This window comes from Scyliorhinus torazame, chromosome 6 (genome assembly GCF_047496885.1).
Source record: "Scyliorhinus torazame isolate Kashiwa2021f chromosome 6, sScyTor2.1, whole genome shotgun sequence".
In the NCBI taxonomy this organism is placed as follows: Eukaryota; Metazoa; Chordata; class Chondrichthyes; order Carcharhiniformes; family Scyliorhinidae; genus Scyliorhinus; species Scyliorhinus torazame.
Window position 1 is genome coordinate 119779866 of NC_092712.1, and position 12888 is coordinate 119792753.

Consider the following 12888-nt stretch of genomic DNA (forward strand, 5'->3'; position numbering starts at 1 on the left):
CAAAATAACCGGCTGTCAATCAATCTTTCCTGCCGTTCGCCCCATCACACACCTTTTGTCTTTGACTGTCCCACTCGTCCCTAGTCCAAAACCCATAACGTTTCGCAGTTCTGATAAAATTTCAGGGACCTCGAAAGCCAACTCCGCTCCTCTGTCCCCAAGCACTGACTGACCTGCTGAGTATCTCAGGAGGTTTTCTGTTTTTCTTTCCAGATTTCCAGTGTCAGCAATATTCTGACTTTTGAGTGTCTAATTCGCTGCCACATGTCTTCCAGGAGCGCCTACATTGAAGACATCCTGTTGTTCTCTCTCGTGGAATTCCTGTTTTTTTCTTTTACCCTGTTCACTTCATCACTTTCTATTTCTGTCCCCAGTATTTGATCAGGAATCTTTTTTTAAAAACACATCCACTACTACATTTCCTCCCTCAACAACCGTCTCCAATTTCAACTTATCCCGCATGGATTCCAGTTGAATTTCTCCCACTCTTCATATTATGGATCCACCCATGATGCGGAGTATCTCCTAGATAATCATTGGGTCCTCCGACAGCTGTTTTCCCACACCATGGGATCCACACTGACTGCCATGCACCATCGCAGGAACAATCTTGAGCTCTATCTACAGCAGCAACAACTCACTTCATCTCAAAATTGTTCTGCTCTGCAGTTGAATTTCATCCTTTGACTCATCTGATGCTCTAACAAAAACATTTTCCTTTTCTTTCAGGAGTTAAGGATAGCACCAGGGAGCACCGACACCTTCCAGGTCTCTCTTCCCCTTAACTCTTCTCTAATCATGCCTCTTCTTCTAATCTGACCTCTTGCCATGGATTCAACATGCCCCCTGATGTTTTCCGTCTTTGACACTGAACCATCTATCGTTAGTAAAATAATTAGTTTTGAGCTCTTATAGCCCCATCTTAGTGAACTTCAAGCTTAAATGATGTTGAGCTTTCTTCTGTTGCCTTCAGCTCCATTCCCATTTATTTGGCCTGGGGTCCTCCCCACTTTTGCTCAATGGAGTCTTTCACCCATCTCCTGCATTCCCCTACACCCAGATCCGTCCCTCTGGCCTCTTACACTCTTATCTTTTCACTGGAAACTGCTAGTGTGATCATCGGGCCTCACAATTTCTCTGCTTCCTTCCATTATTCACTCAAACCTATCTCCCTCTGAACATGTTGCACTCTGTTCTCTCATGTTGAACCCTAACATTGTTATTCAACATGCTGACGAGGGTGGGGGGGGGGGGGGGGGGAGAGTTGTTTTCTGATGAACTGTCCTCTACCCTGAAGAGGCGGAATGCCAACTCCCGGATAATTCCTCCTACCAGACCATGAATGCAACATTGGGCATCAATCGATTATTTCTTGAACAATGACTGACCTCATCTCTTCCAGTAATCTTCCTTTCACAACTTCCCACCTGTTAGGAAAACAAATGTAGTTTTAAGGGATTTATATTTGCATTGGTCAACATTAGAATTAAGGTATAGTTTTAAGTGTGTTTAATTTCATGTTTCTGTGCCTGGTACAATAAAACCTGTAGTTGGATTCATGCAGGTCAAAGAGGGTGGGGGTTGACTAAGTTCCAACCGTATTTGTATTGTGCTTCAAGAGGGCAATGGAAGGGGTGGCATGTGGCGCTGTGGATAGCACCGGGACTGCAGCGCTGAGGACCCGGGTTCGAATCCCGGCCCTGGGTCACTGTCCGTGTGAAGTTTGCACATTCTCCCCATGTCTGCATGGGTTTCACCGCCACAACCTAAAGATGTGCAGGTTAGATGGATTGGCTACACTAAATTTGGAAAAAATATATAATTGGGTACTCTTTTAAAAAAAAATTTCAAAAGAAAAAGAAAAAAAGGAGGGCAATGGTGTGAAGGCTAAATAAACCAGCAGCGGTTGCATAAGCAACTGGAGCCTTGTAAGGTAGAGGAACTTTTGAGTTTTAGTTTACGTAATTTGATTGCAGCTGGAGACAGGACCTTGGGGAGTGAACAGCTCTCAACTCTGCCATGAGAAGATGGACAGGACAAGGTAGTTGTAAAGATGCAAGCTTCCTAAGGAACAAGATACAATCCAAATAACTAGGGAATAAGGACAGAAATAATGTTTAAGACACCTGAAGTTAAGAGAACAGAGACCAAGGTATTGTTCATAATAATTCAACGAAGAGTAAGCAAATGGTCCTGAGTTAGAGACAATTGCAGTAACAAGATTTAAAATGAGACAGCAGACTTCAACGGTAATTGAAATGTTTGATCTAATTTTAATACATCTGGGAATTGAGAGTTAAAGCAATTGTGAACAGCTGTCAAGGCAAGGATGTTCTAAAATGGGTTGGTGTGAATTCCTCAACTAGATTTACTGTTCAAAGTGGAGCGGAAGCTCTGATTTAAAGTATCTTTTGGAAATCCTGGAATGATTTCAGACTGCAACCCACTAAGGGAAAGCATTATTATGAGAGAAAATTTTAAAGTGTGTTTTAGGAGTGAAGTCTGGACACTCATGTGATCACCTGGAGCGATTCCGACTTAGGTTCAGAGCTGAGTGTGTGCATTTAACCACAGTCATCTTGTGGGCTTAAAGGGGACTTTGTGGAAATGATATCATTTTAGTTTAAGGTGTACTTTGTAATCCATGTTAGTCTTTGAATCTGTGTATATTTGTTAAACTAAGAGGGAGTAAACGGGTATTGTACAATCATAGAATTTACAGTGCAGAAGGAGGCCATTCGGCCCATCGAGTCTGCACCTTCTCTTGGAATCCAACTTTTCATGTTTAATGAATGTTTTTTTCTTGAAGGTAAAACTAATTAGCAGTCATGTGACTCTGTTCTGCCATGTTTAATAAAGAACAATAAAAGTTATGCAGCTGGATTCTCCATTCATGAGTGTTGACACCAGAGCAGGATTAGTGGAGTTCTATGACAGCAAAACATTGCCGCACCTGGACCAATTCAACGACCATTAAGGGGCTAGCACTGGCACCACGTGAAACATGATTGATTCCAATGAGAAACCATGCCGGAATCGGGATTGACACTCAGGAGGCTGACAAACTGAGCGCATATACACACTGCACTCCGAACACACGCCATTCCAGCCAACAAGATGGCAGCGAGGAGAGTGACCCCGAGATTTACCGACACAGAACTGGAGACCCGTGCTGGAGGAGAATCAGGTGACCCTGTGCCCCAGGGTAGGAAGGAGGCTGTTAGCCATCGCCTTTCCCCGGGCCTGGGCACAGGTGGCAGAGGCGGCCAGCGCCGCTGATCCACCACCCTGCAACACATGTCGATACCCATACCGGCCGCCATGGCCGGGTGCCCTGGCCATTGAAGCCACCAGCTATCCACCCTCTGGGCTGCATGAGTCGGACCTTCTAATACTGTGTTCACGGTTCTCTCCCCTTACTCACCAGGAGAAGGCCGCGCACAATTGCCAAGAGCGGGAGAAGACTGCAGGTGGACCGGCAGACCTGCAGCCCCTCACCGCAGCAGAACAAAGGGCACTGGACGTGGTCGGTGCACCCAAGGAAAAGGCAGTCGCTGGGGTGGAGGTCGGCATCGGATGAGGAACTGAGACCCCGCTGAGTTGCGGTTCCCCATGGCACGTGTGTCACTCCACTCACCACCACCCCCACACTACTCCACCACCACCACCCCCACCCATCCTCCCCCCAACCCACACAACGCCCTCCACACTGCAACACCAACACCCCCTCTCTGCCATCATCCCTACACCCAGTTCCCTCCCCCCCCCCCTCACAGCCCGCGATGCAATCATGCATCTTGTCTTGTGTCTTGCAGGAGCTGCTGGCGATGGTGTAGGCCCTTCTGGTGTCCCTCGACCCAGCCACAACCAGAACCCCGTGTGTCGAACAGTGACGAAGACGAGACCCACACAGAAGGGAGTCCTCGACCTGCATCCCGTGACACCCCAGAGCTCGAGTCCGGGGATGACAATGACTTCTCGTCACAGCTGTCTCCAACACCCTCCACCATCCCGAAGATACTCACCTCGGTTGAGCACTTTAGTGAAGAGGCTCCTGGGACACTATCTGGTGCTCACCACACAGCTGATCCGGTACAGCAGGTGGAGGCAGGAACTCCCGAGGGGGCAGACGGTCGGAGGGCAGGGTAACCCCAGGCACCAGCTGTCATCCAGACGTGTTTCGGGTTTCTGGAACGGACAGTCCCTTCGATTGAGGAGATGCAGTCGCAGAGCTAAGGAAATGGATGAGGAGCTATCCGCGAGCATCCAGCACCTGCAGGTGCAGTTGGAGGAGTCCAACCACGTGCAGGAGCAGGAGGAAGTGCCGACCATGCATGCCACCCAGGCCAACACCACAAGAATGGTGTCCGTGATGGAGGCCTTGGGGCGAAGGTTTTGGTCATGGGTCAACATGTCCAATACCTGTGGGTCACTGGCTGTGTGGAGTCTGCACGTTCTCCTCATGTCTGCGTGGGTTTCCTCCGGGCCCTCCAGTTTCCTCCCACAAGTCCCGAAAGATGTGCTTGTTAGGTGAATTGGACATTCTGAATTCTCCTTCGGTGTACCTGAACAGGCGCCGGAGTGTGGCGACTAGGGACTTTCACAGTAACTTCATTGCAGTGTTAATGTAAGCCTACTTGTGACACTAATAAAGATTATTATTATTCTGGGGCAACCTGTGCAAGCTCTGGCCGTGACCCACAGCAGGGCTGCTCTATCACAGGCAGCCATATCCCAGAGCTACCTGACATTGCAGCGGCGCTGCTGAGCATAACCCAGTCACAGCGGGCCATGGCTGAGAGCATCGGTGGCATTGTCCAGGTGCTGGCCGACATGGCACATACACAGATGGAGGTGACCTAGTCCAGGCATATAGGGCCTTCGTGACGTTGCGGATGCACCTGTGCACTGAGGTCTGTGAGTTTCCAGACAAGTCCCCGCTCGACGTCTGGAAGGACCCAGTGGCATTGAAGGTCTGGGCGACCATCATCTTGACTGCCAATGTGGGTATCCTCCCCCATTCCCCTGCGGTGCCAGGTGTGCAATGATTCGGCAGATATGTTGCACTTTTTCCCTGCTCAGCTGGAGTCTTCAACGGATGCCCGGTCCAGCAGGTCCTCGAATGACAGGCACTGCTGGTACACATGAATCCTCATGCGGCGTCTCTTTTGCATCTCCTCACCCTCCTCAGCCTGTTGGGCGACCGGCTCTCCATCCTCACTGGCTGCCTGCTGGGGCAGGCTCCGCTGCTGCATTCTCCTCCTCCTTGAGCAACTCCAGCTCGTATAGCCTCAATGCATTCCTCAGGGCTGTGGCGACTAGGAGTAAGCCCACCACTGCTGGCTGAATTCCAATATCCATTGTCCACAGGGGGTGAAAGGCAGACATGTTAGCATGATTGTACCACCGTGCCCAACCAGGTCCAACGGGCTACCACCTGGTTGGTGCTGTGGACCCTGCCCCCTGCTGCCAAGGGTACCGTCCGCTGTCGCTGCCAGCGGTGCGCTCCCCGCCCTTATCTGGCGTCCCCTGTAGTGGCTACTGTGGGTGCCCTTGGGTGCGCTGCATGATATCCCGCCCGCGAGTGGCAGCCAGTTGTAGGGGTGGTGATATGGCAGAGTGTGCGGTGCAGGGGTAGTGGGTGGGGTCGTTGGGTGGAGAGCCGGAGCTGGGGTGCAGGGGTGGAGAGTGGGGACTGGGGTGCAGGGTTAGTGGGAGTGGAGAGTGCTGGCTGGGTTGTTGGTCTGGTAGGGTGATGGCACCCATATGGCCAGTGGCACTCTGCAGAACCACAGGCCACAGTGGGTGGTCAGTTGGGTGCGCTGCAAGATGGCTGGCTTGCAGGCCATGACAATGGCGGTCCATGAGTGGACACCATCTCAATCCTATAGGGGTGGCCACCCCGGTCCCCGGCCCGAAATCTGGTCACCCCCCCCCCCCCCAGCCAGCCTGGCCAGTGCCAGGACCGGCAACCAATGGTCACGCCTGTGTGTATCCTACCTCCTTTCTCTCCCTCATCTGCCAGGGCGCCTGTTTCCCGATTTTTAAAAGCACAAGTGAAACTCGCCGCCAGGAATTCCTCCTGGTAGAAGTGGAGAATCACGAAGGCACCGGAGAATATCGGGTCAGGCCCGCTAATGATATGCAAACAGCGCTTACTGTACATGCGGAGTGGATGCATTGACGCCGCTGTTGAGGCACCGGAGAATTGCGATTTGGCGTGAACCCGGTGCAGGCCACAATGTTGGTGTCAAGACCGATTCTCCGTTCAATCGCCTTTCCCGATTTCAGCTTCAGTCGACGGAGAATCTCGCCCATGGTCCTTTGAGCCAGGGATCAATTCTAGGATCTTCCCATCCAGTTATAACACTAACTGGGATCATAACACACCTCATACGTGCCCAAATCAGTACAGTTCACTTCTAACTCCTTCCTAAAATTCATAAACAGGACTGCCTTGGGAGACATATTGTTTCAGCCTGTTCCTGGTCAACTGATCTTGTACTACCTTGACTCAATTTTATCTTCCCTTTGTCCAGTCTCTCCCCACCTACATTGGTGACTCTCCTGGTGCTCACTTTCATATTCAGAAGTTTCCAATTTCCTGCCCTAACTATTTCCTCTTCACCATGAATGTCCAATCTCTACACCTCTAACCCCACCAGGATGATTTGAAGCCTCTCAGCTTTTTCCTTGAATGGAGGCCTAACAAGTTTCCATTTACCTCCATCCTCTTCTGTCTGGTTGAACCTGTTCGCCCATTGAACACTTTCTCCCTTTTCTCACTTCGTACAAATAAAACATGTTGCTATGAGTGCCTACATTGTTCCAACTATGCCTGTCTTTTTATGGAATATTGGAACCACTTCCTGTTTCAGTTATACTCAGCCACCTCCCTCAACTCTTTTTTTCTGGTGCCAGGTCCTGCTCTTGCTTTCAATTGGAAAACCTCATCAACTTTGCTTCTAATTTTCACCCTTCTCTCAGTTTCATGTGGTCGTTCTTCCCTGCTCTTCCTTGACTTCTCTGTTTCCATTTCTGGTGACACGTTATCCACTAATATTCATTATAAGTCCACTGACTCCCGCATTAAGTTGATTACACTGCCTCACTTCCTCGCAATGCATGTAGTACCCTGCCTTCTCCCTGTAACATTGCACATTTGCTTTTTCAGATCATAATTCCATTCCCTCTTGAATGCCTTGGTTGAACCCACCTCCACCGCACTCTGAGGCAGCGCATTCTGGATCTTAATCACTTGCTGCATTGAAAGGTATCTCTTCATATCTGCACTATTTCATTTGGCAATTACCTTAAATTTGTTTGCTCTCATTTTTGATCCTTCCACCAGTGGAAAGAATTTGTCCTTACCTACATTGTCCAGACTCCTTGTACCTTTCATATTTTATAGAATACCTCTCAACTTTCTCTTCTCTACAGAAAGCACTCATAACTTCTCTTAATTTACCTATGGAACTGCGATAGACAGAGCACACAGGCATAAGCATGCATCATCAAATATGGTCAAAATAGGGGGAAATGGCTTTAAACTAATAAGGGAGAGAATAATATATGTGAAGGGCAAAGATAAAAGTTGAGGCAATAAAAAAGTTTAACTGAGTAAAGACAAGCTGAGTGGAACATGAAGGGACAGAAACTTTAATGGGAGTAATGAATCAGAGAGTAAGGTCCATGCAGGGAATAGTAGTAAAAACAAATTAAAATCATTTTATCTGGATGTGCGGAGCATCCACAATAAAAAAAAACTAAATAATAGCACAAATAGAGATAAACGGCTTCAGCCTTATCACCATTATGGGACATGGTTACAAGGTGACCAAAGTTGGGAAATGAATTTTCCAGAGTACACAATTTTGAAAAGGCAGACAGAATGGACAAGCTGGAGAAGGAATGTTGGTAATAAAGGATGATATAAGGATATTAGTGAGAAAGGATCATGGCTCAGAAAATCAGGAAGTAGAATCAGTATGGCAGAGATTAGAAATAGCAATCGTCAGAAAATACTTGTGAGAATACCCAATAATAATTATACCATTGGTCAGAGCATTAAATAATATATATTATTAGAACTTATGAAAAGGCAAGGTAATAATTATAGGGGATTTAATCTGCATTTAAACAGGACTAATCCATTTTGAAAAGATGGTCTGGAAGATGAGGTTGTAGAATTATTTCATGAACATTTCCTGGAGCAATACATTGTGGAACCAACTGGGGTTATAACTATTTAACACCTAGCATTGTGCAATGAGATAGGATTAATCAACAATGTAAAGTAAAGGTCCACTGGGAAATAGTGATCATAATACATTTGAATTCCGCATTAAATTTGAAAATGACATTCTCCAATCACAAGAAAGAATTGAAGCTGAAATAAAGCCAATTACATAGGTTGATTGGGTAAATAGAGTAAAAGGAAAAGTAGTAAATAAACAGTGGGAAACATTCAAAGAACCAATTCAAAATATTCAACTAAAATGTGTTCAATTAAAAAACAACAGCTCAACGAGAAAGATTTATCGGTGGCGTATTAAGAGGCTTTGAGGATAGTATTCGATTAAAAGAAGAGACTTATAATGTTGCAAAGGATCATAGTAAGTCTGAGGATTGGGAGTATTTTAGAAACCAGTAAAGAACCACCAAAAGATTGATGAAAGGGAAAAAGTAGAATACGAGGGTAAACGAGCCAGAAATATAAAGACACATTGTAAGAGCATTTGTAAGTATTAAAAAGGAAGAGAGTAGCTAAAATTAGCTAATGGACAGGAAACATTGGTCCCTTAGAAGCAGAGAGGTTATCATAGGGAATGAGAAAATGGCAGAGACATTGAACAAATATTTTGTGTCTGTCTTCATAGCTTCTTTGGAGCAGCGAAGGTTGAGAGGTAACCCGATAGAGGTTTATAAGATTATGAGAGGTATAGATAGGATGAATAGGAGGCCCTTTTTGCATTTGTAGAGGGGTCAATAACCAGGGAACATTGATTTAAGATAAGAGGTAGAAGGCTAAGAGGAGAATTGAGGATAAGCGTTTTCGCCCAGAGGGTATTGGAAATCTGGAGCTCACTGGCTGAAATGGTGGTTGAGTCAGAAATGCTCGTAAAATTTAAGAAGTATTTAGATATTCACGTGCACTGCTATAACATCCAGAGCTGTGGGCTAAGCACTGGAAAGTGGGATTAGTGTAGTCAGATCTTTGTTGACGGGCATGGACACAATGGCCGATTGGTCTCATATTGTGCTGTAAACATCTATAAATCTATGAAACAAATACACGAGTTGCATCCCAGAATAGAGTGTAGCCTTGGGGCTAACAAAAGGGAGGAAATTAAGGTAATTAATATCAGCAGAGAAAAATTACTAAAGAAACCAAAGAGACTAAACCTCAATAAATTCCTAGAATGCAGTGGCCTATATCCTAGGATTCTAAGAGAGATAGCTGCAGAGGTAGTAGATGTGCTGGAAGGGTCCCAGCAGAATGCAAGTTTGCAAATGTAACATTGCTATTCAAGACAGGAAGCAGAGTGAAACAGGGAACTACAGGCCAGTTAGTCCGATATCAGTCACAGGGAAAGTGCTCTAATCTATCATTAAGGAGGTCTTAATAATACACTTAGGAAAGCATATTATGATTAGGACAAGCCATCATGGCTCTATGGAAGGCAAATCCTGTTTGGAAAAGTTATTAGAGTTTATGAGGATGTGACTAGTAGGATCGATAAAGGGGAACCAGTAGATGCCGTATACTTGGACTCCCAAAAGGCATTTGATAAAGCATGACACAAAAGATTAATACACAAGGGTTCATGTCGTTGGATGTGATATATTAACACGGATAGTAAATTAATTAAGTTGGCAGGCTGTGACTAGTGGAGTGCCGCAAGGATTGGTGCTGAACCTCAACTATTTATCATCTGTATTAATGAATGAGACAGAGACAGAATAATGTATCAATGTTTGCTGATGATACAAAGCTGGATGTGGATGCAAGCTGTGATGAGGACACAAAGAGATTGCAAAGAGGTGTTCACGTTACATTAAATAGCAACAAGGTGGCAGATGTAGGGACGGGTGAGGTTTTTCACTTTCGGTGTCAGAATAGAAAAGGATTATTTTTGAAAAGGCATGAAATTTGTAAATGTTGATGTTCAGAGAAATTTTGGTGTACCTGTACAAGGAACACAAGGTTTACCATACAGGTACAGCAAGCAATTATACAGGCTCAACAGTCCATATATTCTTCTCCTGCTCCTAATTAGGACCATAGAAAGGTTATGGTGCAGAAAGAGACCATTCAGTCCATCGTGTCTTATCCAGCCAAAAAAGAGAAGAAAAAAATAATAATCTTATTAGTGTCACAAGTAGACTCATATCAATACTGCAATGAAGTTACTGTGAAAATCGCCTAGGCGCATGTTCAGGTACACTGAGGGAGAATTCAGACTGTCCAAGTCACCTAACAAGCATGTCTTCTGGGATTTGTGGAAGGAAACGGAGCACCTGGAGGAAAACCATGCAGACAAAGGGAGAACGTGCAGACCCCGCATAGACAGTGACCCAAGGAGGGAAGCTAAGTTGATCAAATACGTAAACTTTAATGAATTAAGTAGTAAAACATAGTTGTATTGGGGTGACAGTTTGGTGGTCTGCCGCAACTGCAGTTTGTGAGAATTTGTGGATGGTATTGTGACCTTGGACGACTAGATTTGCAGCAAGTGTCTGCATCAAGAGGAACTTTGACTCAGTCATTGAGCAGGATTCTGAGCCGCAGGCATTACAATTACATTGGTTAGGGACAGGAGGGTGTGACTGTGATTTAGGGGTAAGGGGAAACCAGGCACATTACTGGACAGGGATAACTCTACCCTTATCCCAACAGGTCCTTGCCGTCTATGTGGATGAAGGCAGAGTCTGCGTGGTTGATGAGCAAACTGAATATGGAACTATGGAACAGGAGGCATAAAAAAGAATGTGCTAATGGATAGTATATTCAGGGAGATAGATATGTTTCTGTGTTGCTGCAACGGGTTGTACCAAAGATTGCATTATCTACCCCGTTACCAGGGTTGAGGACATTTCCTCATGGCTGAAGAAGAATTGGAAAGGGAGGAGGAAGAACCAGTTGTGGTCTACATAGGAACCAAACATCATAAATAGAATGAGGAATGAGGAGTCTGAGAAGCTAGAATCCAAATAAATAAGAATCTCAAAGGTACTAATCTGTGGATTACTACCTCAAGCAGGAATTAGCAGATAATCAAACAGATTAGAGAATTGAATGGGTGGCTCAAAGAGTGGTGCTGAAGACAGGAGTTTTGAATCACGGGGCACTGGCACCAGTACCATGTGAAGAGCAAAGTGTTCCATTAGGCTCTGCTTAATCTGGAGTGAGACAAGTGTCTTGCGATTCAAAAGGCTAGGCAGCTAATAGTGCTTTCAACTAAAAAGGTTGGTGAGGAGAAATTTTATAAATCTAAAGAGAAAAGTCAAAACAATAGCGCAGCATAGCGATTTGGGTAAAGTTAAGCAGAGGGACTGTGATAGGAAGGCACAAAGAGTTTAACGAATAGCGGATCAGTCAAATCAGGGGAAAATGGTAAAAAATGTGCTAAATCTAAATTCAGGAACCATTCATAACAGAATAGAAAAATTAATGGCACAAATAGAGATAAATGTGTTTGATCTAATAGCCATTACTGAGAAGTGACCAAGATTGGAAAATAAATACTTCAAGGTACTTGACGTTTGAAAAGACAGGCAAAATGGAAAAGTATTCAGGTAGCCCTGGTGAGAGTAGTATATAGGTCCCCAAATAGTAATAGTTGGACAGAGTATTATTGAGAACGTTAAGGAGTTTTAACAAAGGTACTGCAAAGGTAGGGTGGCACGGTAACTCAGTGGTTAGCACTGTTGCATCACAGCACCAGGGACCCGGGTTCAATTCCCGGTTTGGGTCACTGTCTGTGTGGAGTCTGCACATTCTCTCTGTGTCTGCGTGGGTTTCCTCCGGTTGCCTCCCACAAGTCCCGAAAGATGTGCTTGTTAGGTGAATTGGACATTCTGAATTCTTTCAGTGTACCCGAACAAGTGCCCGAGTGTGGCGACTAGAGGATTTTCACAGTAACTTCATTGCAGTGTTAATGTAAGTCTACTTGAGATGCTAATAAAGATGATAATTAAATGCAAAAATAATAGAGAAAAAGGTGGAAGTTTCAAGGTGGCAGTCTGTAACTAGCGGGCAAAGCCAAGGTGGACTTCAAACTGTGAGGAGGACACAGAGGACAGGATTTTACATATTGTCGGCATTCCATGCCCCCCACCTCACCCCCCACCCCCCAAGAAATTTGACAGAGACTCTGACCCAGGCAGCCCTACACCATTTAAAGCACAGAAGAATATTAAGAAGCTTAGGGTGAGACTTCCATCACCATCTGGGGAAGAAACTCCATCTCCGACAGTGTCAACCAAGCAACTAGTTGGGAGCTCACTGATCTCAGCAATGCCACTGGGAGCAATGGCCGCTGCTGAGACTACTGCAAGCCCAATACAGGTTGTCATTGGAGCCGGATTGGGAAGGTAAGTTCAGGGAGTTCTCAGCAAGGCCAGGCTAGAGGGAGCTGAGGATACTGGAATAGTGGCTGAGGTGCACAGGCCAGGAGGGAAGGGGAAATCTGGGGAATTGACAAGCCTTGGTTCGACAAATCAAATTGGTAAAAGGTATTTTGGAGGATAAATTCATAGAATGTGTTTGAGATAGTTTCCTCGAACAATGCATCATGGAACAAACCAGAAATAAGTTTATTTTAGATCTTGTGTTGTGTAATGAGGTAGGGTTAATTAGTATCATGACAGAAGATCTAATGGGGG